The sequence below is a fragment of the Colobus angolensis genome, unplaced genomic scaffold (genome assembly GCF_000951035.1).
Source record: "Colobus angolensis palliatus isolate OR3802 unplaced genomic scaffold, Cang.pa_1.0 Scaffold207, whole genome shotgun sequence".
In the NCBI taxonomy this organism is placed as follows: Eukaryota; Metazoa; Chordata; class Mammalia; order Primates; family Cercopithecidae; genus Colobus; species Colobus angolensis.
The window spans coordinates 4,729,884-4,755,040 of NW_012115233.1; the positions used below are offsets into that span (position 1 = coordinate 4,729,884).

The 25,157-nt window shown below is 41.4% G+C and overlaps 1 protein-coding gene across 5 annotated transcripts in view; it reads left to right on the forward strand.

Moving 5' to 3' along the window:
- CDH13 (cadherin 13) overlaps positions 1–25,157 on the forward strand; it is a 1,192,767-nt gene that overhangs the window by 124,788 nt on the left and 1,042,822 nt on the right. The window lies entirely within an intron of this gene.

The window sequence follows — 25,157 nt, forward strand, 5'->3', positions numbered from 1 at the left end:
CAAAATCTATATCCTCATGGGCCTTGGAGTCTAGGGGTGTTGGTGGTGAAATAGATTTTAAAGCAACAACTGCGTACATAAATGTAAAGTTGTCACCTTGATGAGGGTGACGATGTGAGGGGACCATGGTAGCCCCTGGGAGAGAGAATTGACAAGTCAGGGGACACATCCAGAGGTCTTAACTGAGCTGAGATCTGATGGGTCAGGAGGACCTTAAGGGTCAGGGGAAATGTTCCTGCCAAAGGGAACTGCATGTGCTGATTCCCTGTGGAGGTGGACAAGGAAGCCAGGACGGCTGTGTTAGAGCTCCCAGAGGGGAGCCTGAGATAGGTGGAGGTAAGACAAGCAGCTCCTTGGAGGCCGAATAAAGAGTTTCATGTCCAGTCAAAGGGAAACAGGGGCCAAAGGCAGGATTCAGTAAGAAAGGGCGTGTTCATATCATTCTGGTGGTTGCTGATGGACAGATTGAAGGTTGCCAAAGCGGATGCAGGAATACATGTTATTCAAGAAATATCAACGAAATTACATTGGAAAGTGGAAATGCTGTACCAGTGCATCAACAGCAGACATAGTGATGGTGACAACAATGATGATAGATACCCCTAAGCTGAGAACTTCATACATGATAAGTCATCTATTCCCATAACAGTGCTCTGAGGTATTACCAAGCCTGTGCTACAGATACAAAAACTCAACGTAAGGCTCTAATTTGTTTAAAGTCACACACAGAGTGAGAGAGCTGGGGCTGGAGCCCAAGTTCATACGATTGTTTTAAATAGGTGTCCCTGCTTCTGAGTTTCCATTGTATTATATACATATTTTCCTTGAACCTCCTTAAACTTAACATATTATAAACGTTTGTAGAGGCTACTAGGCTATGCCTTGACAAAGTCATTTTTTTATTCCCTCCTTTCCTTCCTTCCTCACTTCTTTCTTTGCCTCCCTCATTTTCTCCCTTTCTTCCTCCTTTCCTTTATGTTCACTAGCACCTAACATACATTTATGCCTATTGAAGGTGTCAGTGATATTATTTTTGCCAATGACTGAACAAAAGAAAAAAATGTGTAAGTTGAAGGCTCCTGTCTCTGGAAATGTGGAACTATAAGGCAAGTCGATTTTTGTTTAGGCATTATGGGGAGGGTATCCCTGGGTTGGGCCAAAGATCAGATTAAGAATCCCCCATAACCCTTTAAAGTCCACAGTCCATGGAAGGGTTGCACCAAAAAGAGACTCTCCTAAACATCTGTGTTTGATTCCTGGAGGACAGAAGTTGAGCAGGGAGAATGGAGGTTAACTCCAAAGCAGCAATGCTTCAGAGGGCAGCGGTAAACAGAAATCAGGAAGCAGATGGTGGGGGTATCTGTGGCCAGAAATAAGAATGTCTTTATTACTGAGTAAATAAACAAGCCACATCCTGACTAAATGAGTGGAAATTTCCTGAATATCCAGGAAGGATGTCTGGTTTTTAATCTGTTTTTGGAAAGTCAATCTCAGAGCACTAAGTCCAAGTGTGTTCCTCTACCAGCCTCACTCCTTATCTTGTGATTTAAGGGGCTTGTTGGTTATTCTGCTTAAACTCACAGAAGAGAACAATTCTTCCTCCCTTTGCCCATTCAATTCCAGTCTGAATGTCAGTACCAGACTAATGATCTGACATAAGACTGAAGAAGGTTCCAAGGACTTTTCTGAAAGCTGAGCCCATTTTTGTTCACCATTCTTTTAAAGTCTCAGGTGGAGAAGGAAGACCTTAAATAATAGCTTTTCTTTTGTAATGAAAGGGGAAAAATATCTGAAAGAATGCTTCCAGCTGATCAGGGTTGGACAGAACAGTAAGGAGAAATTCTCTAAGTCCACCTGGAGCTTATTAACATTGAAAATTGCAAGAGCTTGGCTTAAGCTGAATTTTTTTCCCCAAAAGCCTAGACAAAGACTTTGATTTCCAATTTTCTGTTATGGTTGAGTGCCTTCTTCCGACAAATATTTAGTAGGCACTCTTAATGCTAGGATTGGTCACTTAAAACAAGTGTCTTCAAATATTCTTCATTTAGACACATAATCTTCAAACCACAACAGTGATGGAATGAAAGTTAGTCATCAGCAATTTATAAAAATTATGGTGCTCGTCCTCTCCTCAGCCAACTCAACTGGGCTTCTACCATCCTCCTCCTTCCTGATCTTTCTTTTCTCTTCCTAAGCATCTTTCCAGTTCACTACTTAATAATATGTAATCTTCAGTATGTGCTTTTATGTGAAAAGCCAGATGTGTACCAAATGATGTCAGCATGATAGACAAGAAAAAGGGAAGTTGACAGACAAGGGCAGATTCATGGGCTTGCAACATGTGCAATTGCATAGTGCCCTGTGCTTAACAGGGGGGCCCATGCTTGTGAGTTAATGCTCTGTCATCACTATCCTGAAATTCTTAGTAGTTTTTCCTTTGTGTGTTGTAAATGAAGCCCAAAGGAACAATGGAGCATGAGCTGGGGCTTGGAGCCTCACTTCATAGAGAGCCCCACCTCCTACTGCCTCCTCACTTCCCTGGGAGAGGTCTTTAGCCAGCTGCTCCCTGACCTTGCCCTACACAAGGCACTCACAGACCTTCCACTAGAGCACCTCATTGCTACTAGCATGGACCAGAGCTCTGGGGCAGGGAGGTTTTTGTCAGGTGCATGTAACCCACATGCAGAATTATAGGACAGAGCCCCAGCTTCCTGGAAAGGTCAGACTTATCCTTCATATATCCCATGCCTGAGAGAGCACAATATTAAATAGCAGATAAAAAACACCGTGACAGAATGAGAGAAAGACCATGGAAAAAAGGTAAAAAATGTTTTGTCTGCTTTTTAGACAAGAGATCGCACGTTTTCGTTTTGCACCTAGCCCTGCAAATTATGTTGCAGGCTCTGGTTACGTACAGACTTTAGTTTGTCAGCACACAGTGTTGGTGAGCAGATGAGAAATGTGGATCCTCCTACAGGCCAGTACGTACATTCAGACATTCCCGTGTGTGAACGTACAGAAAGCAGCCTGATGTAGGCCAGCACTACACTTAACTGATGAGCTTATTGGTTGTATCTGTCTTCGGGAAACATACAGGCTGAATACCAACAAACAATGACCATGTCTAACCATCTGAATATTCCTCTAAGAAATCAACTGGGGGAAACAAGATAATAGCTGAAATTAACAGAATATCCCCCAAAGCAGCAGCATGGGAAACAAGTGTTATTTACACCATAAGCTAACAAGGCAGGCCTGGGACAATCAATACATGTGCCTCCTTTCCACCAATTCCTCTTCTCATTATGTAAATAGGATGGCCTGAGGTACAAGAACAATGAATAGAATAATAACTGGAAATGTAATGGAGCTAATAGTGGATTTCTCCAGACTGTCAACTTCTGTTCAAAGAGCCCGCCAATGACAGAGAGAGAGCAGCGTGCAGAAAGGAATCTTTCCCTGGTTTAGCTTGAGTGCACTGCCTTGTGCTGACTCTGCCCCCTTCCCTACCCACCACACCCTGTGTGTCTAGAACAATCTCCTCTGCAATCCTTCATTTCCTAAATGACTTAGTCCAGAGCCTTGTTTTGAACAGATACCTGTACATTTCTTGATTGGTTGAGGCAAGTCTAAACTGACACAAGTCCTAACTCTAAAACATGTGACTTTACTTTGAAAATGTCCAATTCTCAGTTGTGGACTATTCATGTGCAAGTAACAAACACCTACTCAAACAAGCTTAAGAAAAGCAGAGAATTACTGGGAGGATGCAGGAGCAGGAGATTGAGCCAGTCCTTCCAAAGGGCCAGAACCAAAAGGCAGACCACTGGGTCCCAGACAGATGGGTCATCTCTTTCCACTGTGGCTCAAGCCCTGATTTGTGGCCATTGCCTGTTTTCATCATATAAATACCTCCACCGTGGCTGATTTCAAGCTACCAATGACATTTCATAGAATGTGGCAATGGGGAGAGATGGACAGCCACACCCCATTATTGTACCCCATTAGGTAGTACTTCTGCCATGCAGATATAATAGATAAATAATCTTAAAACGTAGATAACAGTCAAATACATATGTAAAATAGTTAAGAAGTGATTCATTTTGAGTATTTATTGTCTTTGCTTTTAAGATTATTGAATCATGAGTGCATGTAATGTTTAATAACATCAGTGTTTAACTGGCTTAGAAAAATCCTGAAATTTCAAAAGTGACCTCTTACAAACAGCACGTGTCAACTCCTACTCATTATTCCTCCCATGAGACCATGGAAGCAGCCTCTCTGGAAAGAAGGCAGAGAGCAGGAGACAGGCTGTGATACAGAAGGAAGTGACTGGCAGAAGTACATGGATGGCATCTCAGTTCAATCTCTCTTTATTATTTTGGCATAATTCAAAGTCCATATCTCACTTCATCTCAAAAACAATATGCATGTTTGTCCTTGGCTTCATTTTCCTCCTACCGCTTCAGACATCTCTTCTCTGGCTTTTCTCCTTAACCCCTAACTGGGAGCTTTCTACCCTGTCTTTGCACATCATTTATCCTCTCTATAATGACAACTCCTAAATCTAAGAAATGGGTACATTTCCCCTGCTAAGCTACAGACCTGTATATTGAAGTACTTCCTAGATATTGCCCCATGCATGGCCCACCATCACCTTAAATTCAAGACATCCGAAACAATTCTCCATAAAAAAAATTCTTTATAGCCAAATGGAAGTGGGCTATAATGAGAGGCATGGACTTTGATTTTAGTGCCAAATTGTAGGTCTTCATGAGCTTGCTGACTGTGGGCACGTCACTGATTCTCTCTCATCTCAGAGTTTTGCCATCTCATAAATAGCCTGGACCTTGATGAATGGGTTTTACTCCACATTCCATGGGGCCCTTGATTCTGTGGGTCCACCTCAGAAGCTGTGCAAACATCAAGAGAGAAGAGGCCTTGGTCCAGTCCTGGGCACCCCATCTCCTATCAGCAAGGACCATCTCTCTTTCATCTTATCATATGTTAAAATTCCATGAACTATTTCTTCTCTGAAGTGGTCATCCACTAATTCATTGATTCACTGTGAATCATGAATTAGATCATGATCACTCAGGAACCCTCTAGGTCTAACATTCCATGATTCTTCAGTTAGTGCTCACACTTCTGGAATGAAAAGTACAAAGACGTAGGGGCAGCAGCTGGAGATGACAGCACGGTCTGTTGCCATGTGTAGTTCATTGCGCAGGGTCAGGGGCAGGAAGCTCTTCAGTATTAAACTTAGTGTACGGTAACTCTAATGCCTCATATTTGATTTGCATTAAGCACTGACAAGAACCTTTCATGTCTATTTCCACCCCGGGGTCCTAAAACATAAATTTTAACATTCCATGCTTCTCCTTGGTGATCATTCCCACATAGAAATGGAACTGCATTAATAATCATTGTTGAAAAAATGAATAAATGATTGTTGAATGAATAACCAAATGAATGCCACCAGGGAAAAGTATTGTTTTGAATTCATTTTAGGGTCTGAGCTTGAGGAGAATCAAGTTATCCTAAAGAGAGTTGTTGGAACCTGCCTTTCTAACCAGCTTCCTATTTTCTAGAACAGGGGTCAGTGTTTATAGGAATTGTCTAGGATTCCTGAGAACTGCCATCAAGCATTCATTTTACTTTTCCTGTTGCTAAGCATTATCAGACAGAGACACAGCTTCTACACAAAGGAAGACGGTAGGGCATTGCCTGTTCAGGGCTGCTAGATCAATATCATTATAGTTTTATTTATCTATTAATTTATTTGGATTTCTAAGCAGCTCTACCTTTTGTTGTGATGATTATGTGGCAAAATGCAAAACAGCTTGACAGAACTTTGCTATCTAGACTTTTGATAATGATCTCTAAAAGGCAACTCATTTCATTTGCATCATTTTATTAATAATACAAAAAAATCCAAACCTTAACTAGTGCTTGTCACAGTCAGTGGGTACTTCATGAGCCAAGAGTGCACAGGAAGGTATTTTTGGTTCATTATTGGGTTTCTATAATTGACCTGACATTTTGTGAGAGCAATCGTGTTTGTTAAGGAGAAACTCAAGCCAATGCTGTCGTTTCAAAGTTCTCATTACTATTACCATGGGAAACAAATTCATCAGAAGTATGCGTATGTGTATGTGTGTGTATATACATACATCCCTATGCATACACAAGCATGTACACATATTGGCATGGGTCGACCTGATAAGATATATGCAGTGTTCTCTTTGTCCAAATCCAGCCAATCATCTAGGGACTGTATAGACAATTAGCCAGTGCCTGCAGCCCTAACCCATCTTTCCCCTTTTCTCTACTGCTTGAGCCTCACCTTAAGGCCTAAGTGAGATGTGCATTCTGTCCCAAATGATGGCTCATGGGGACCGAACATTTCTGAGTCTTCCTTTCTGATCCTCTAGTTCTATGGCAGGGATTGCACTGAGGGAAAATCAGGAAATTACAAAAGAAACTGCTTAAGCAAGTTGTGTTTGGGAAGATTAGAAAAGGGAGTGCACAGGAGGATGAAGCTGAAGTCTCTAAGGAGGTAATCTTGTTCAAATAATAGCTTTTCTTGTAACCATATTTTGTCAAATTGGTTATTTCTGATGAAGTATCCCCAATTCTCTGCAATCTTTTAAAACTTACATTGTAGCTTTCCCTCTTCAATTTCCTTATTCCCACGTTCTCATTCTGGTCTATCATCTGTTCATTTATTCAGTCCATTCTTTGTGTATTCATTCATTTATTCTTTCAAGTGACGTTTACTGATAATTAAAACTAATAAAATCACTGACTTCAAGTTCTATGAGCAAAACTGAACCAAACCAAAAGAACTAAACTGGAATCCATTGTGGTGGGATTGACCACTAGGTGGTACGTGCATTCTTTGGCCTTACTGGGGATTTAGGCATTTGTTTTGGTTATGTGCCTTGTTAAATATTCAGCATGTCAAAATGGTGGTAGTAAGATGAACACAATCAAGAAACTATGGAGAGAGTGATATAAATTATATTTGGAGCTCAGAGAGGGGCCAGGAAGACTTTACATGTTGGATTGCTTCTGCCTTAGGCAGAAAAGAAGTTGCAGAGCATTCTAGGAGGTGTGAAATACTTGAGTAGGGGCTGGGAGGCAGTAAAGCAAGTAGTGTTTTCAAGTTTAACTATGCATCCACAAGTTTAGTGTTCAGTATTTAAAATGTTCAATGTATAAATTCTATCATGGAAAGATTTTTTGAGGAAGTAGCTTGTAAAAAGTTACATATTTCTATTTGTTGCTAGGGTTACCTGACCAACAGGTTCTTGGCTAAGCAAAAACGTACAGTCTGTAAATTAGATACGGAATAAAAAATTCAGGGAAAGAGGAAAAGGTCTCATGCTCCCAAGAAGAGCAAGTGAAAAGTGATATCCTTCTGACAGGGGAAGAAGTTATGAGTCATTAGTCTGGACTGCTATAGGAATGATCATAATAGTAATAATAATAACAGCCACCATTTGTGGATCACTTACTGCAAACTAGGAACGGTGTTAAATCCTTCTCATGCGCAAGCTGCTCCTTTAACCTGCCTGGCAATCTAGGGTGACTAGCTGTTAGTATAGCAGTTCCTTGCCGAAGTTTCTCAGTCTCTTTCAGCCTCAGTTTCCTGTTGGGCAAAATGGAGATTATGGGACAGTGGGAACATTAAATGAGGCTATGCTTGTTATGTGTTAGCATGGTGTCAAGCACGGAGTAACAGGTCAGTGAGAATGAGAGTATTAGCTACTATGAGCATTTCTCCTTCCCCGTTAGTATTGTTTTTCCCCCCTGAGAAGGAAACAGAATGAGGAGGACCAAGCTGAATATAAGCAGTACCTGAGAGCATTCTTGGAAGATTATGTTCTTGCGAGCTCCTCTGGAACTAAAAATTGATGATCAGAGAGACAGACTGTTACCAATGCATGACTATCACCTTGTCATTATTAAAGCACTTTCCACTAATTTATATTATTTTATTCTCATAAGCTCTGTGAGGGCTAGTTGGGTCTTCTTTTGTCCCTTACTACATCCTCATCTGTATCAGTGGCTGGCACATTATCTTTGTTGATGACTGACCTTTCATTGTCCTCTTTCTTTGCCTGGCAAGCTCTTACTCGCCCATCAGGATCCATGGGGACACTGATGCTCCTCCATCACTCTCACCTCCAGTCCTCACTTCCCAGACAACTCTTAGTTCTTACGGTGGTCACAGTACCTCCATGCTGTATTGTATCATATCTGCTCTCCTGTCTGTCTCTTGCTGCAGACTCCTCTAAGGCAAGGACCACTTTTCACCACCTTTCCATGCCCCTGGATCCTTGCTCAGGTTTGGCTTGATGTAGGCCCTTTGAAGATACTTGAATGAGTGACCACAAATATCTTCATTTGCATCTGAACAATCTTCTTGATATTTGAACTTCTTACCAAAACTCCCAAGTCCAAAGACCCTTGACTTCAGCTTACAGGTTTTCAAAGATTGCTTTGTCTGGGGGTAGGGCAGCTCTCACATGCCTGGGAGGAAGCCTTAGAGCAAAAGCAAAGCTGTGGCTCTGAAAGAATTATGTCAACATTTAATTGTAAGAGATAGTTGCTCTGCCCAGAGGGCTTCCAGAACAATTTAGCTTTTGGTTTAAAGCTCAATTTTAGGTAACTGATCATGTAGAAGCCAGTTTGACTATTGCAGCTTAGAAATGCAAGCTTTGGTAATAATGCCGCAGTGTTTTGTTTTGTTTTGTTTTGTTTTGTTTTTGAGACAGAGTCTTGCTCTCTCCAGGCTGGAGTGTAGTGGCTCGATCTCAGCTCACTGCAACCTCTGCCTCCTGGATTCAAGCGATTCTCCTGCCTCAACTTCCCGAGTAGCTGGGACTACAGGCGGGTGCCACCACGACCAGCTAGCCCAGCTAATTTTTGTATTTTTAGTAGAGACGGGGTTTCGCCACGTTGGACAGGATGGTCTTGATCTCTTCACCTCGTGATCCACCCACCTTGGCCTCTCAAAGTGCTGGGATTACAGGCATGAGCCATTGCGCCCAGCCGCCATAGCTTCTAAAAGTGTCCCTATCAATCCATTTTGGGACTAGAAATCTCTCTGGCAAATGTGTGAATGCAAAGATAATGGCTTTACCTTTCAGATTAGTTGCAGATCGTCTCATCTTTGTTGATGACCGGTGAGTGCCAAGCCCCCAGCATTGAATATGTAGTCTCCAAGGGACATTTTCCTTGGACCAAGTGGGAAAAGACCTGGTCAAAACTGAGGAATGGGCAATACTCACCTGGTATTTTTTAACTATAATTTGGTTCTTTGAGCTATAAGAAAAAAAGGGACACAGGCTATGTTGAAGTAACATGAATTTGAGAAGTAAGGGTGATGAGAATCTCAGAAAACTTGCAACAGCTGGACACCCAGGTCTCCTGGAAATGGGAAGTTCATTGAGGAACTGGAGGGAAAGTACCAGCTCTAGTGATTGGGTGTCTGTGTCACCACCTTGGCCCAGGAGACTATTGATACCCCCTGTTTGCTTTGCTTCCCCATTTCCTTGAGTGTCTCTTTACAGCTGAGCAGTCTTCTGACTCCCACCACTTCGTTTCGGAGGGAGAAGCTGATTGGGCGGAGATGTGCATTAGACAGCCTATAGATGGGTGCTCTTAGGTCACATGTTCCCAGTGAACCAATCAGCAGCCTCTAGAGGAGAGGTCACCTGGCACAGAACATGGCCTCCTATGCTTAAGGAACCACGAAGGGCTTCTTCCTCGGGAGGAGTAGTAAATGTAGGCACTTTCTTCTCAATGGGCTATGGGTGTAACAGGCATTGGGGCTGCTTCTATTTTATCAGAGGATGGGGCCATGATTAGCCCAATGAACAGTTACTAATCACCTAAGTTCACCTAGTCGAGGTAGACAGTCTGCAGCCACTATCCTTCTTCTCTGCCAAAGGGCTTTCTCAGCACTGGAGACTTATTAAGCAGCAAATCAGTCAGTCCTGTAAATGTGGGGAAGCTGGCTCCCTGGAGTCTCTCCCAACTGTTGAGTCAGTGGATAAATGCCCTGGCTTCCTGTGAGACAATTCTGAGCCAGGTTATGCACGGCTCCTTAGAGCGTCCCCATTGGGAGTGAGCAGAAGCCTGATTTTTAATATAAACTTTATTTGTGTATCACCCTTCTCTGCCTCATTTTTCACACCTCCTCCCTTGTGCTTCCCAAATATATTATCTGCTCCAAAATCCTTGCCTCAGGCTTTGCTTTTGGGATTATCCAAACTAAGACAATAAAATACTACACCCATTTTAGGGAAGATCAGGAGCTATCAGTATAGGGACCAATGCATTATGGTCTTCGTCTAAATAAAGTCTGTTTCTAATATACTGAATATTTCTATAAGGCAAAAACTCATAGGTAATTGGTTAAATAGGGGAATATATATTAATATGTAGTAACATATACATGTATAACATAAATATAATATACATATGTATATACATATATAATATATATGTATAATATAACATAAAAATGACTTTGTTCCATATGCAGTATTCCATAGAAAATGATATTTTGCCTTATCAAGAAGCAGCAATTAAAGGAATATATACTAACATGACTGAATGCAGCACACCTCAGAAGAATAGAGAATGGTCTATATACAATTCAAATAGGTTCTGCCTCTTGACTCACTTGCCAAATCCTCTCTTTTAGAAGTGCTTATTGAGTAATTCTCCCCGATCCTGATGCACTGCACCTGTTTCCATAATTCAGCAGACTCAACCTTTCCTTATAACCCTTCTACCAAGTACCAATCCACATTTTTTAAGGGGAAAGCCTCATATTTACTGTAAGTTTTCATTTATTAAGAATTTATGTCTTCTCAAACATGCCAGTTTTAAAAATTTTGATTATAATTATTATTTGCAATAATTAGGTGATTACAAAGTTGCAAAGATCTAGAGTGTTCTATTCTAATCTTTTCCAAAATCCTTATGATGTTATTGCACAATTTTCCTAAGCATAGAGTTTTTCTGGAACACAAATATTTTCTAGAACACGTATTTCAGGGCCGTTCCACACATAGGCACATCTGTGCCAGTTAAACATAAGCACCTGGCTCTTTGTGGGTACTTACTGCGGGGGTAGAAGGAACATAGTACCAACCCCGTGAAAATACAATTAGCCTGTTGTCAAAAGGGGGGTGATATGAACTCTTATCTTTTTGCTGGAAGGTGGGAAGAGGCATTTGGCTTAGGAAGCGGCCACATCATGGTCACTTGATATACTGTCATTTGCATCTAGTGTAAGATTCACCATTGTTTATCTTACGATTTTATGAGTAGAGACCAAGTGAAAAGTTTTATACTTTTATTAATATTATGGCATTACAACCCTTTACTTTAAATGATTCATAGTTTGGACCCCATTTACAAAAATGTACCAGTTATACAGTATTTATTGAGTATCTCTACTGCATACTAGGAATCATACAAGAGAAATCATAAGTTACTTCCGTATGACTCTTATAGCTACCTGTGATCGTCCATTTCGTGTTGCTCTAAAGGAATACCCGAGGTTGGGTAATTTTTACAAAAACGAAGTTTGTTTGGCTCACTGTTCTGCAGGCTGTACAAGAAGCATGGTGCCGGCATCTGTTTCTGGTGAGGGCCTCAGGCAGTTTACAATCATGGTGTAAAGTGAAGGGGGAGCAGGCATGTCACATGGTGAGAGACAGAGCAAGACAGAGGAGAAAGTGCCAGGCCCTTTTCAACAATCAGATCTTGTAGTAACTAATAGAGAACTCACTCATGATTGCGAGGACGGCAGGGGCAGGAAGCCATTCAGGAGGGATCCACCCCCATAAGCCAAATACCTCCCACCAGCCTCTCCCTCCAACACTGGGGAACTGGGGATCACATTTCTTTTTCTTTTTTTTTTGGAGTCTCACTCTGTCACCCAGGCTGGAGTGCAGTGGCACGATCTTAGCTCACTGCAGCCTCTGCCTTCCAGGTTCAAGTGAATCTCCTGCCTCAGCCTCCCAAGTAGCTGGGATTACAGGCAAGTGCCACCACACCTGGCCAATTTTTGTGTTTTTGACAGGGTTTCACCATATTGGCCAGGCTGGTCTTGAACTCCTGACCTTAGGTGATCCGCCCTCCTCAGCTTCCCAAAGTGCTGGGATTACAGGCACGACCCGACCCGCTGCGCCCGGCACATGTCAACACATGAGATTTGGAGGGGACAAATACCCAAATCATGTCACAACCAATAGGATAAATACTATTTATTTTTCATTCCTCAGATGAGAACATTTAGTCACAGAGTTTGGGGCAGCCAGCCAACTTCTGATGTTCAGAGTCAGTGCTATCTAAACTTAGCTTTTATGTTCTTTCCACCTCAGAAGGCTACTTCTCAATCAATTATTTGGGATCAGTTGGTTTCATCACATGGCATTGCATCATGAATATGCTGAACAAGGCCAAGGGAAGGCAACAATTAACTGGGAGTTTGTAGAATTGCGATTTAGATACGATTAAAAGTCACATAAAGTTCCAAAAAATATTTTACACTTGTTTCATATCTTAACAACTTCCATTCATTTAAGTTAGTGTTTTTCCAAGTTGCATTGTGATGAGGAGAATGTGACATATTTTTGAGGGGTAAAAATAAGAATGATTCAAAGCTGTGAAATTTGAAGTGATGTCTAAAAGATTTTTTTCTCGTGACTTATACTTATGATTTTACACACACACACACACATCCTAGTAGGAAAAATATCAAAGTATAATAACTTTAGATAATAAGAAAAATAGTTTCTGTTTACCCTGAGTTTTCACAGGTGAGATATGCATTAAAGGCACAAAAGCGAAAAGACAAAGAAATGGCAATTTAAGCACTTGAAAGGCTTGCTGAATTTTTTACAGAGTGTGTCAAGTGGAGCTCGAAAGTGAAACCACAAATCAGAGACTAGAAAGGAAGCAGCTGGGCAGGAGAGAGAGTACCTTGGACTGCTGGCTGCAGTCCCCTTCGTTTCCCTCAAGTGACCTGCACTTCGGACTTCACCCGGCTACACTCTCTTCTGTAAGATGAAATGAAGAGGTTGAATATAATGATAACTAAGGTTCTCTTTCTGCTCCCATGATGATCTGATGCTCAGGATTTTAAGAGTTCTGTGCCATTAGAATTGATTACTTCTAAATTGTTATCTAGTATTCATAAAAAGAAAATTATTCAAACTTGTACTTCTTGGCACAAAATATACCTGTGATTTTCTAAAATATGATCTCTTAATGCACAAAGTTCTCAAGAGCTGAAGCTGACGGGAGCTACACAGAGTATTAATAGAAATTATATGTGAGAGGATGTTATTTAATAAACCCCTAAGTCAGTAATTCTAATGATTCAAAATGACTTTAACTTTCTGCTAATTAGAAGCCAGACTCTCAGCTTTGCTTCTTTGATCTGCAGTTCTCCCCATCTTGGTCTGCTTGGTGAAGGTCATGTTCCTGGCTGTGTCACTGCTTCCATGTCTGTTCATTAAAATCCCCTGGCCAAACAGTGGGCGTACTGGACTTCCTGGAGGGGCTCCCTGGCATGCCTTGAGCAAGACTTGGGTGCCAAAAGCAAAGGCCTGCTGTGTTGGAGAAAGAGGAAGAGTTGAGTTCTGCTTTCTTTGCATCTGTTTAGAAATGTCTTTCTAATCAGCAGCTTCTCATGCTTGGGGATGCCAGGGGTGGGTTGGGTGGGCAGTCTTCATTAATAGGCATTATTGTGGAGTGATGAAAGTGGATTAATGATGTTTTTTAGGAAAGATAATTATCTCCTGTGCTCTCCGGGAGGTATATGAACTGCTGTAAGATTGCAAGTACAAAACAGGACATTCCTGGTGCTACTGTGTGAAAAAATAACCAGCAGTACCTTGACATTTATAGATTTTATGTAAGCACATGAATATGGAGCTCTGGCTGCACCAGCCCCAGAACACACCAGGCGCCCGTGCACCCCAGGACCTTTGTATGTGCTGCTCTTGCTGCTTGACATGCTCCACCCGGTATCTGTAAGCCTTGCTCTTTCTTTCAATTAGAATCTTTACTTAAACATCCTCTTTTCACACAGGTCACCCTACATAAATCAACATCCTTCCTGTCTCCTGTCACTCACTGTCTCATATCTTGCTTTGCTATTTCTTCACAGTACTTATTTCCTGACACAGTAAATCATCTAAAAGTCACTTATTTTCCACCTCTTCCTCCAGAATGCACACTCCATGAATACAGTCTCTCTGCTTGTCTAGGTCCCTGTTTTATCCCTAACCCTGGGAGGGCACCTGTGACATAGTGAACACTCAACAACTATTTGCCGAATGAAAGAAAAAAATAAAAAGGTTCACATGTAGATGAGAGCCACTGGCCAACACTTTCAGTCAAAACATAATATTTAGTTAAACATGCAGTGTCTGCATATATTTGACTAATAATAATTATCTATTGAAAACAACAACAGTGAATACATGAGTTGATGTCTGTCTTTTCAATAGACATATAACAAGCCTCTGGATTTTGTTTTTATTTTTATTACTTACGAATTTTTTGAGACAGGGTCTCACTCTATCACCCAGGCTGGAGTGCAGTGGTGCAATCACAGTTCACTGCAGCCTCCGCTGCCCACACTCAGGTGATCCTCCCCCCTCAGCCTTCCTAGTAGCTGGGACTATAGGTGCACACCACCATGCCCAGCTAATTTTTTGCAGATAGGGCTTTGCCATGTTGTCCAAGCTGGTCTTGAACTCCTGGGCTCAAGCAGTCTGTCTGCCTTGGCCTCCCAAAGTGCTGAGATTACAGGTGTGAGCCGCTGTGCCTGACCACCCCTGGATTTGAAAAGGAAAGGGGTAGAGTGACAAGGACTGGTTGCGTCTCGCATTCCAAACTCTGCTTGTTTTAGGATGTGCTAATGTATCAACCTTTTATTACTGCCCAGACCATAGACCTGGCTTGTTCCTTTTCACATGTTATTCTCACCAGAAGCTACAAAGTAGGTGTTATTTGTATTATTATTGCTGTTGTTGTTAGAATATGTATTCCTCATTTACAGACAAGTACACAGGCTAAGCATGACTGCAACTTTTGCATTGTGATGCAGCTCAGAACTGGGGGATCTAGACACTGAATTCAGCAGCTGATTGTTTGGTTTCCAAGACCATGGTCTTGCCACTTACCTACTAGAAAGGATTCTGATTCCTCCATTTAGGTTCTTCTCCTTCTCTACCCTCTGAGGAGGATTCTTTCAGCTCTTAGTGAAATAAAACTAGAAATGGAAAGGGAAGTCTCAAATCTATGTTCAGAAGAGGGAAGAGGTTTAACCTGGGGTTGGGAGGGAAGCAGATAGATGTGATAGCAGAGCAGGCATTTTGAGATCTAATATATAGCCTTAGTGGGATTTTAAAATATGAGGTATAGACCGGGCACGGTGGCTCACGCCTGTAATCGCAGCACTTTGGGAGGCCGAGGTGGGTGGATCACAAGGTCAGGAGATTGAGACCATCCTGGCTAACACGGTGAAATCCCGTCTCTACTAAAAATACAAAAAATTAGCTGGGCATGGTGGCAGGCGCCTGTAGTCCCAGCTACTCAGGAGGCCGAGGCAGGAGAATGGCGTGAACCCAGGAGGTGGAGGTTGCAGTGAGCCGAGATTACAACCGCTGCACTCCAGCCTGGTCAACAGAGCAAGACTCCCGCTCAAAAAATAAAAATAAAAAAATAAAAATATGAGGTATAATTTGTCTTCATATATTCTACAGATGTATTTTGAGAACATAGTGAAGGCATGATGCCTAGCACATAGTAGGTGCTCAATAAATGTGTGTTGAATAATACTTGAAGGACATGAATAATTGTGTGTCGAATAATGAATGAAAGACACAAATTGGGGAGGTAATTTTTTTGCTGGTTTGTGTCCCTTTATCTTGTGACGTGGAACCACACTTACAGACTCCCTTCATCTTCATTCATTTCATTCATTCTTTTTTTTTTTGAGACCGAGTCACCCAGGCTGGAGTGCGATGTTGTGATCTTGGCTCACTGCAACCTCTGCCTCCCAGGTTCAAGCGATTCTTCTGCCTCAGCCTCCCAAGCAGCTGGGACTACAGACGTGTGCCACCATGCCCAGCTAATTTTTTACATTTTTAGTAGAAACAAGGTTTCACCATGTTGGCCAGGCTGGTCTTCAACTCCTGACCTCAGGCGATCTGCTCGCCTCGGCCTCCCAAAGTGCACTGCCTTCATTCATTCTTAAATCATTCATTTATTTGTGGAAGCCCCTTACCTCCATGTGGTTTATGGATGTGTCAGAACAAACTGAATATTGTTTATTCTTTTACTTTTTAAAGAGATGAGTATTTGGGTTGTTTGATTCACGGTGCATTTCAGAATTCTGTCAGCTAAATACCTCTTGAAGCTCCAATTACCAAGACTATTAGCCCTTCTAGAACATTAAGGGTTTCCTTGTAAAGATACTGCTATTATGCATCTGGTGCAAAGCCCTCTCATCTTTAGCTCAATTCAACAAGTTTCCATTGAGTGCCCAGCTCTAAAAGTCTTAAATGGAAATTGATTCCCTACTCCTTCTATTTTAACTGTCAAAATCATAGACTGCATTGTTTCCAATGAAAACCCACTGACAGCTCCCCACCGACCACCCCGTGAGCCTTCCCAGGGCTGGCATTGATGATGCTGCTATCAATGGGGAATCTACATTGTGAATGGATATTTATTATGAGAAAATCATGTGGCATAAAAGAGAATAATTGCCTTTGTAAGTGTATAATTTTTTAGACTATGAGCTTCTCAATGGAAGAGCATTCTAAGGGAGGCATAATTGCTAATTTTCGGTGTTAAACATACCTCTGAAGAGTATTTCGCGGTCTAACTCTCTGAGTGTCATGTCTTCCTGTGGCCTGCGGAAGACAGTGGGAAGAAAATAAAATTGCATTGAGCGTCTACACAGGACCAGACCCTATGAGTTCTTGGACATTGGTTTCTTCTTGTAATGGCTTGAGAATTACATGGAATTATCCCCATTATATGAGAAGACAGATTCTCACAGGAGTTAAATCACTTCTCATGAAATCATCTCTCATAGTTATGTGAGTTCAGAATGCACGTCTGTGCTACCCCAAAGTCCAAGCTTCATAGAGAAATTTACAGCAACTCTGTATATTCTGGAGAGATTTCTTAGTACTAAGCTTAAGAATTCAGGTGCCCCAAGAGCTGACTGCTCCCAACATATTTTCCTCACCATCTCACATCTGTTTCTAAAAGCCCACTATGAAAATCACTCTTCTGAAATAAGGCTGGAGTCTTCTTTAGGCTTCTGCTAAAAAGTCTTATGCGACGTGAGATGTCTAGCGTAACTTCTTTTTTAAGTCAAGGAAAATGTGTAGAATTTAGGTCAAGATGCACTGAGAATAATTTGCAAAACCCGTACATCCAAAGCTGATATATTTAACACCAGGTCCAAACTGTTTCTGAACGATTGAAACTCTCGCCTGAACACTGAAGAAAATAGAGGAGTGATCTGAGGCTGGGGAATATTCTACCTTGCCAAGGATAACTATAGAGTATTGTGACAAAGTGCAAAGATGCCACATGGATTCTGGATCAGTGGGACCTGGGTTTGAACACTGATTCTGCCAGTACACCTTTCTGCCTGGTTAGCTTGGAACAAAACAGTTAATCTGTTGAGCTTTATCATCTCTCTCCTGAGGCTCTTGTAAGGACTAAATGAGATAATGCCTAAGGCTTCACACAGAGGCAGTGGCCACCCTGTCATAATAATAGTAGCCCTCATTGTTTTTGTCTTTATTACATATCATCATCCAGTATATTCCTGTATATCATTATTCCAATACATATATCTCATTAAATTCCCTTCAAATTGCTTTCTTCTCAGCATTCCTCAGTGCAAACTATGAGATGTCCTTTGACTATATAATGTAAAATATACTATAACATATAATATTGACCTTATATTGAAGATCTAATTGTACCCTACATACATTTCTAGAAATAATATTTTATTATAAAAAATTTTTAATGTACAGAAAAGTTGAATTTTGCAGTGAGCACCTGTGTACCCACCACCTAGATTCTAACATCACCATTTAATCCACTCATTTTACCACCTATCTTTCCTTCTGTGCATCTCCCATCCATCTACTAATCTACCTCATGTTTTCGGTTGGACACATTTCAAAATAAATTGTAGAAATGTTTTCTCTCTAAATACTTCAGCATTCATATTATTCAGTAAAGTTCAATATTTGCTTTCATATTGTTTCTCTTTTGATGTAAAATTTACACATCATAAATCTTAAGTGTGTATTCTGAGTTTTAACAAATACACACATCTATGTAACCCAAAGCATTGCCAAAATGCACAATTACTCCAGAAAGTTCCCTCAACCTCTTCCCAGTCAATTCTGACTCCTACCACAGCAGAAGTAACCATTCCTCTGGTTGTTTTCTATCTTGGATTAGTTTTATCTGCTCTGGAACTCGGTATAAATAGAATCATGCAGCACATGCTCTTTTATGTAAGGTTCCCCCCACTCAACATGATGTTTTCAGGATCCTTCCATGTTGTTGCACCAATGTGCTTTCTGAATTGGTAAAAACAAGTATGTTTGTGTTTGTAGAAGTCTAACTCACCCTGATGCCAGATTTAAATTCCCTGTGCCAAGCACACTGTGTTCTCCTGGTCCTTGCCCCCTTTAACTTCCCCAGCATAGTGCCTTTGCTCATTCTTTCTTTCCACCACTCCCTGGTTTCTGTCTGTTCATATTCTGCCCTTCCTCTGGGGATCAGCTCCAATCCCAGACTTTTCCAAAGTCTGCGTTGACTCCCTTGGGTTTCTTCCTGAGCTCCCTCTTCTTTGGACACTGGATTGCCATCCCATTAACTGTTTATGTTGTCATCAGTGATCAGCTCCTGGTCATAAACTAAGGAAGAGTAAGGCAGGAGGACTGGCACTGAGGATCCATGTGCTTGCTTAGCTTTCCAGGGAGGGGCTAGACTAAAGGTACTCTTCACCCTAAGAGCCAAGAGGAGTGGATCTAGAGTGACAATTGCAAGGCCCCAAAGAGAAACAAAGAATGAGGAGTGATGGGGAAAGAGCCAAGGGGATCATCCCTGAGTCATGGGTGTGCCTTAGGTTGAGGCTAAAGGTTCAAGAAGGAGGAGGTGAAGAAGGGAAGGAAACTCTCAGGAGTGATTGCTCTCATGTGGAAGAAGCCTAAACATGAAGTCACGAGAGACGTTCCTTGTGGGTAGGGGGAATGCTACACAGGCATGCAACATATGCCGAATTTTCTGAACAAAATTGCAAGTTGATGTCTACTATTGACAGGACTAAAGTTTCATAAGGTGTTTGTTTATTCTGTTCCCTGCAGTGGCCTGATTGTACAAGGCACTGATAGATACTTGCTGGTGGAAAATGATGCCTCTCACCTGGCCAATCATTCTAGCAATAGTTTCATTGATATTTTGGAACTGGGCTTATTGCAGTTTGGACTGAATTGATCATTTTAGCCACTACAGCCTTTGCAGAATTTGTGTCTGTCAACTTGGCCTTCCCAAGGAAATGGAGGTTAGGCAATAAGGACTGTGTTCATTTTATTGCCATTTTACTACCACAGAATGGTAGCATCCCACTATAAGGTGCTTTTCATGTCTTCAAAAATATGGTATAGTCTTGATCTCTGTTCTTGCCGCTCTGGAATTAAAACAGAAATCTTCATTCCTATCTCACAATCTTTGGTGCAGGTTAGGAGAGCTGGGTTTCAGGACCATCCAGCCTAGCGCTTAGGTCTGTTTACAGCTCAGCAACATTTCCATTGGATGAGGGATATTGTTGAGCAGCCACCAAACATCAGGCTCTGACCTCTTATTGTTTCTTCGCTCTCTAACCCAGCAGACCATCCTCAGTTGAGACTTCCTCTGATTCAGCCTAGCAAAGAAGATCAGAAGCAATCCTGTGTCCACAGGCTCCCTTTCACACCTTTAATATTTTGTATTTTGCAAACATTTCAAGTTAGTTAGCAGGTCTCTTGCTTTCTCATGAGGGCTGGGCACAAATGTTCAAGAATAATCATTGTAATGGCATCTCTCTGATTAAAAAGACAGCTAGCAAGATTGAGATAGAACGTCAGATTCTGAAACATCATTAGCAGGATTCTATTTTGGTTAGGTATAATCTTCTGTGAGGTCATGATGTTGCCTTCGATGAGTCTAACCATTTTATATCATTTAGATCGAAACAGACCCATCATGTCACAGGCAAATGGCTTTATCATATTTAATTAACCCAACACCATGTAATAATCTCCCTGGTAATTATCCCTCACTAGTGCTTGAAAGCATGCTGCAACAAATAAATCATCAAAGTTGCAGGTATACTTAAACTGTTATTTGATGCCATGGCAGAAGAATATTGACAAGTCACAGTGCAATACTAATTATACTAAGAAAATGTAAATGGCTTCATCAAAAAAAGAAAGAGCCAGATGGCAGGTTTTATATACTGTATCCTCCTGTGTTAGAAAATGGGGTATTAAAAAAGCATCATGCCCTGAGCATCAGGGAAGAAGAAGAAATAAAGGCTGATACCTGTCTCTTTATGGAGGCCAAGTTGAACCTCCAATTCTGGAGAATGGTAACATTGAAGAGGACATTAGTGGCCATTGACATTTATGTCTCCTGATGCCACCATACATGTAAGTGAATGAATATTACCCAGGATGAATGTTGCTTTTCTTATGATACGAATTGATGGAGGAGGAGAGGAGCAATTCCATGATGCCCTAGATTTTCCTTTATGCTTGTAAATGACAAATTATTCACAGAAAGACATGTACCCACCAGGTGGTGAATCAGTGTGTTTCAATTGACCTGGCTTTTCTAATGCATCAGCAAGAACACATTTACCTGAATGCATTGCATCTAAAAAGCAAAATTCAATTGGAAACTATGGACTTAAACCTATGAAATGTGACAGCACAAGTCAGAGAGGAAATTTGATTTCAACGGTGAGATTCACGAGCCCATGAATGCATGGTGCACACAGCACAAAGATAACTTAATTGGATTTTCAATAAGCACAGAGTTCTAGATTTTCCTGTTCTTGAATTGCATACTGTACCACCCAGCTGCTGTCCCCAGCTAATTTTGCCAGAGCTAGATGTCAGCTGAAGCACAACTGTCTATGGCTTGGGAAGTTCTCTTTTGGGTCAGATTATTTAGTTAGCTCAGGCTGGTAACTACCACAGAACATGGCTGTGATTTGGCCTTATTAGAAAACAAATTTGGAAAGTATTAGAGAATAGTGTTCGAACAGGAATGTTCTCCCTTGCTTTCCTTATTTCATCTGTGTGTGTGTGTGTGTTTGTGCACATTGCACTGTTGTTACCCAACCAATCAAAAATTCTGTTTATTATAAAAGTAATTCTCCTTAATTAGAGAAAATTTGGAACATAAAAAAGGAAAAGGAAGAAAATTGCTCAAAGTTTGCACTCCAATTATAATTGTTCTTAACAGTTTAGTTATTTAGTCTTTTCCTTTATGCATACATTTTGAAGTTGTTGGTTTAGTTTTTTTATAGTTTGACTCATCAAAAATCATATATTCACTATCCTGCTTAAAAATCATAATAAGTTTAATCTATATAGTTACATATTCAATCATTATGCTTAGAGTTATATTGACATCCGTAGACAGATGTCATTTCATGATTTTTAAGCAGTCAATTTTCAATTACTGCATAATATTCTTCTGTTTAGAGATACATATTTTAGTTCAGTATTATTGTGGCACATTTATTTTCTATGTTTCCTGTTTTTTTTTTTTTTTTGAGACAGAGTCTCACTCTGTTGCCCAAGCTGGAGTGCAATGGCGTGATCTCGACTCACTGCAACCTCCACCTCCCAAGTTCAAGCAATTCTCCTGCTCCAGCCTCCTGAGTAGCTGAGACTAAAAGTGCATGCTGCCATGCCTGGCTAATGTTTTGTATTTTAGTAGAGATGGGGTTTCACCACATTGCCAGGCAGGTCTTGAACTACTGAGCTCAGGCAATCCGCCCACCTTGGCCTCCCAAAGTGCTAGGATTACAGGCGTGAGCCGCCACTCCTGGCCCAATATTTCCAATTTTTATGTGTATATTTTTTAAAAATTAAGTTATGACTTTAGCATAAATTAAAATTTGACTATACTTCATAAACCCTTTTATATTGTTTTGTAATTTTTTACAAACATAATTTTTAACAATGCATAACTTTTTAACACAAGTCAACCCCAGAATATTTAGCTCTTCCTTTGTGTTTATTCACTGAAATCAAGGTGCTTTCCAGTTTTTTACAATGATAAATAATACCTTGATTTATCAACTAATTAAAATGTATTATATGTCAATTATATACAAAGCACTGGGCTCAACTGGTTATCTTTGTACATGAACTTTCCAAGTTTGAGATTCTCTGCTTAGAAAGGATGTATTAAGTTGGTACCATTGGACCCAATATGTCTGGTGTTTGTAAGGGTCTAGGTAGAGGCTGCTTGATAGCATTTACAAAGGACGATTAATCTATTCTGCCATCATCATTATAGCTCGCTTCACCACACCTGTGCACTCAGTGGCTCTTCCTCCCCGAAAGTGGAGACACTGGGGCAAAGGACATGGAGAAACGGAGGCTCAGAGCGTTTCAGTAACTTTTCCCAGTCCACCAGCTTGTGTCAGAATCAAGATTTGAGCGCAGGTCTGTCCAGCTTTAGAATGCAAACCCTTAAGTGTTGCCTTAAGTTTGGTTCCCCAGAAGAAGGCCCTGAGATGAAAATTTGGGTGAAAGCGAGGTATTAGGTTGCTAGGAAAAACGTATAGGGAAGTGGGAACTAAGTTTGGCAAGAGGGAGACTAAGCAAGGGTGTCATCTCAAGCAAAGTCCCATTGACATAACTTTGGCCTCATCTTCCATGGAGACTGGGAATGATGTGATTTGCACTTCAGTGCTGGCCCCTTCGGGGCAAGGCAACTTGAGTATTTCCACCTCTGGACCCACAAGTCCTTGGTTAAAGACTGCTGGGATAGCGGGTAGGCAGGGGCACAAATTGTCAGATGCTTCTATACTTCATGGGTACACACAAAGCAGATCTATTAGCTTAGATGCAGCCTTTTGGCAAAAGACACAGATGCCCTTGATGTGCTCGTGTTGGTTAGTGATGGCTTGGAAAAGCTGGGTGTTAAATTGTTAGGAATGTTGCAATCTAGTTGACCACATTGATAGCTTGAATCAGCCATGGTGAGAGTATCTACACCATGGAAATTGGCCAACATTACAAATTAGGGCTCCCTTCCCTCCACCCAGACATGTTTAGTAAATATTTACCAGCATACTACTGCAGCTGCTGGCCTTTGGGAATAGAAGCACACTGGGAGTCCACATGCACTAAAATGGCAAAGAGAACCTAGGGGATGTGGATGGGGCAGGTACAGCATCTGCTGCAGCACTCATCATACCAGATGCAATGTGGTGGGAAACCTGCCCCTGCCCACACAGGCCAAGCAGAGGCATGTGAGAGAAAGAGAACTGGTAAAAGTGAGGGGAACCCGCTGGATTTCAGAGCAAGGTCTCTCAACCTGAGGTGGCCTGGGTATGAGAAGTGCTAGGCGGAAAAAAACCTAGAAATAACTGAGATTATAATAGGTAACTAAGCTCTTAAATACTTGCCCTGCCAGGCACTGAGCTAGATGCTTTACTTTGGCTAATCTTCATAAGAGCCCTAGGAGGTAGCTTTCATCATCATCATCCTCACTAATTATCATTATCATCTTTGTTATCCTTCTTCTACAGATGATAAAATTGAGATTTAGAGAAGGAAAGTAATATGTCTAACATCACAGTGGGAGGGCTGAGCTCTGAACCCATTCAATCTGACTCCAAACGCAAAGATTGAATAACTACGACAGAATAGGTCCCACTTCCTATGGACTGAGTACACATGGTTGTGGGGGCATAGGTTGCTTCAGTGGCCGTCAGGATGACCTGGTAGTCCCCTAATTTTGTGTGGTTATAGGCTTAACCATCTGGTTATCAGGAAAAAAAGCATGTAGAGAGGGCACAAGAGTCCAGAATCAGTAGCTGGGCCTCCCGGTGTGGAAAGAATAGAACTCAAGTCTCATCGAGGGATGGAGGTCTGGATACATTCTTTTCATCTCTCAGAATCAGCTCCAGGCTGGCCCAAAACAAAGGATACAGAGGCTGAGAAAGGCAGAACAAACCTGGGACATGGGGCTGAGCCGGCAGAATCATTAGCAGTCAGGCAGTGTGAATTCTTTTGTGGTAAGAGAGATAAATGTCCCTCTTGTTCTTTGTGGTTTCCTTTGCCATGAGAGCCACTGCTTTGTGAAAGTTCTGCTTTCCTGTCTCTGGCTTGCCCATCCCTGGACTGATGTAGTGGCCAGCAGCAAGGACATACGAAGGGTCTGGAAGTGGAAGGCTGCCACCCCTGCCCTGCTCTACCTTCTGGGTCCCCAGGGACCCCCTGACATAAACAGTCCTGCAGGAGGAAATAATAGGTAGACTTGTCCCTGGGACGTAGTGGAGGTAGATCTGAAAGTTTCCTTTGAACATTAGGTAGGTCTCAGCTTTGTATTTCAGGTGCTTTTATCATGTGTTTTATCCCATAACAGCACATTCTAGAGCTACCTTTCAAGTGTCACCAATCTCCAATTCATTTTATATTTTCCTCTATGTATGTACATTTGTATGTATATGTGTTCACTTACCATTATGAAGTAACTGGCCTGAAGCAAACTGAAAATAAATCTTGCCTTATGTTCTCAATATTGCATTTTTTTTCCTTTTTGTTAATTCATCTGTGAATATTGTTTTTCTTTTTCTTTTTCTTTTTTTTTTTTTTTGAGGTGGAGTTTCACACTGTCACCCAGGCTGGAGTGCGATGTTGTGATCTTGGCTCACTGCAACCTCTGCCTCCCAGGTTCAAGCGATTCTTCTGCCTCAGCCTCCCAAGCAGCTGGGACTACAGACGTGTGCCACCATGCCCAGCTAATTTTTTACATTTTTAGTAGAAACAAGGTTTCACCAT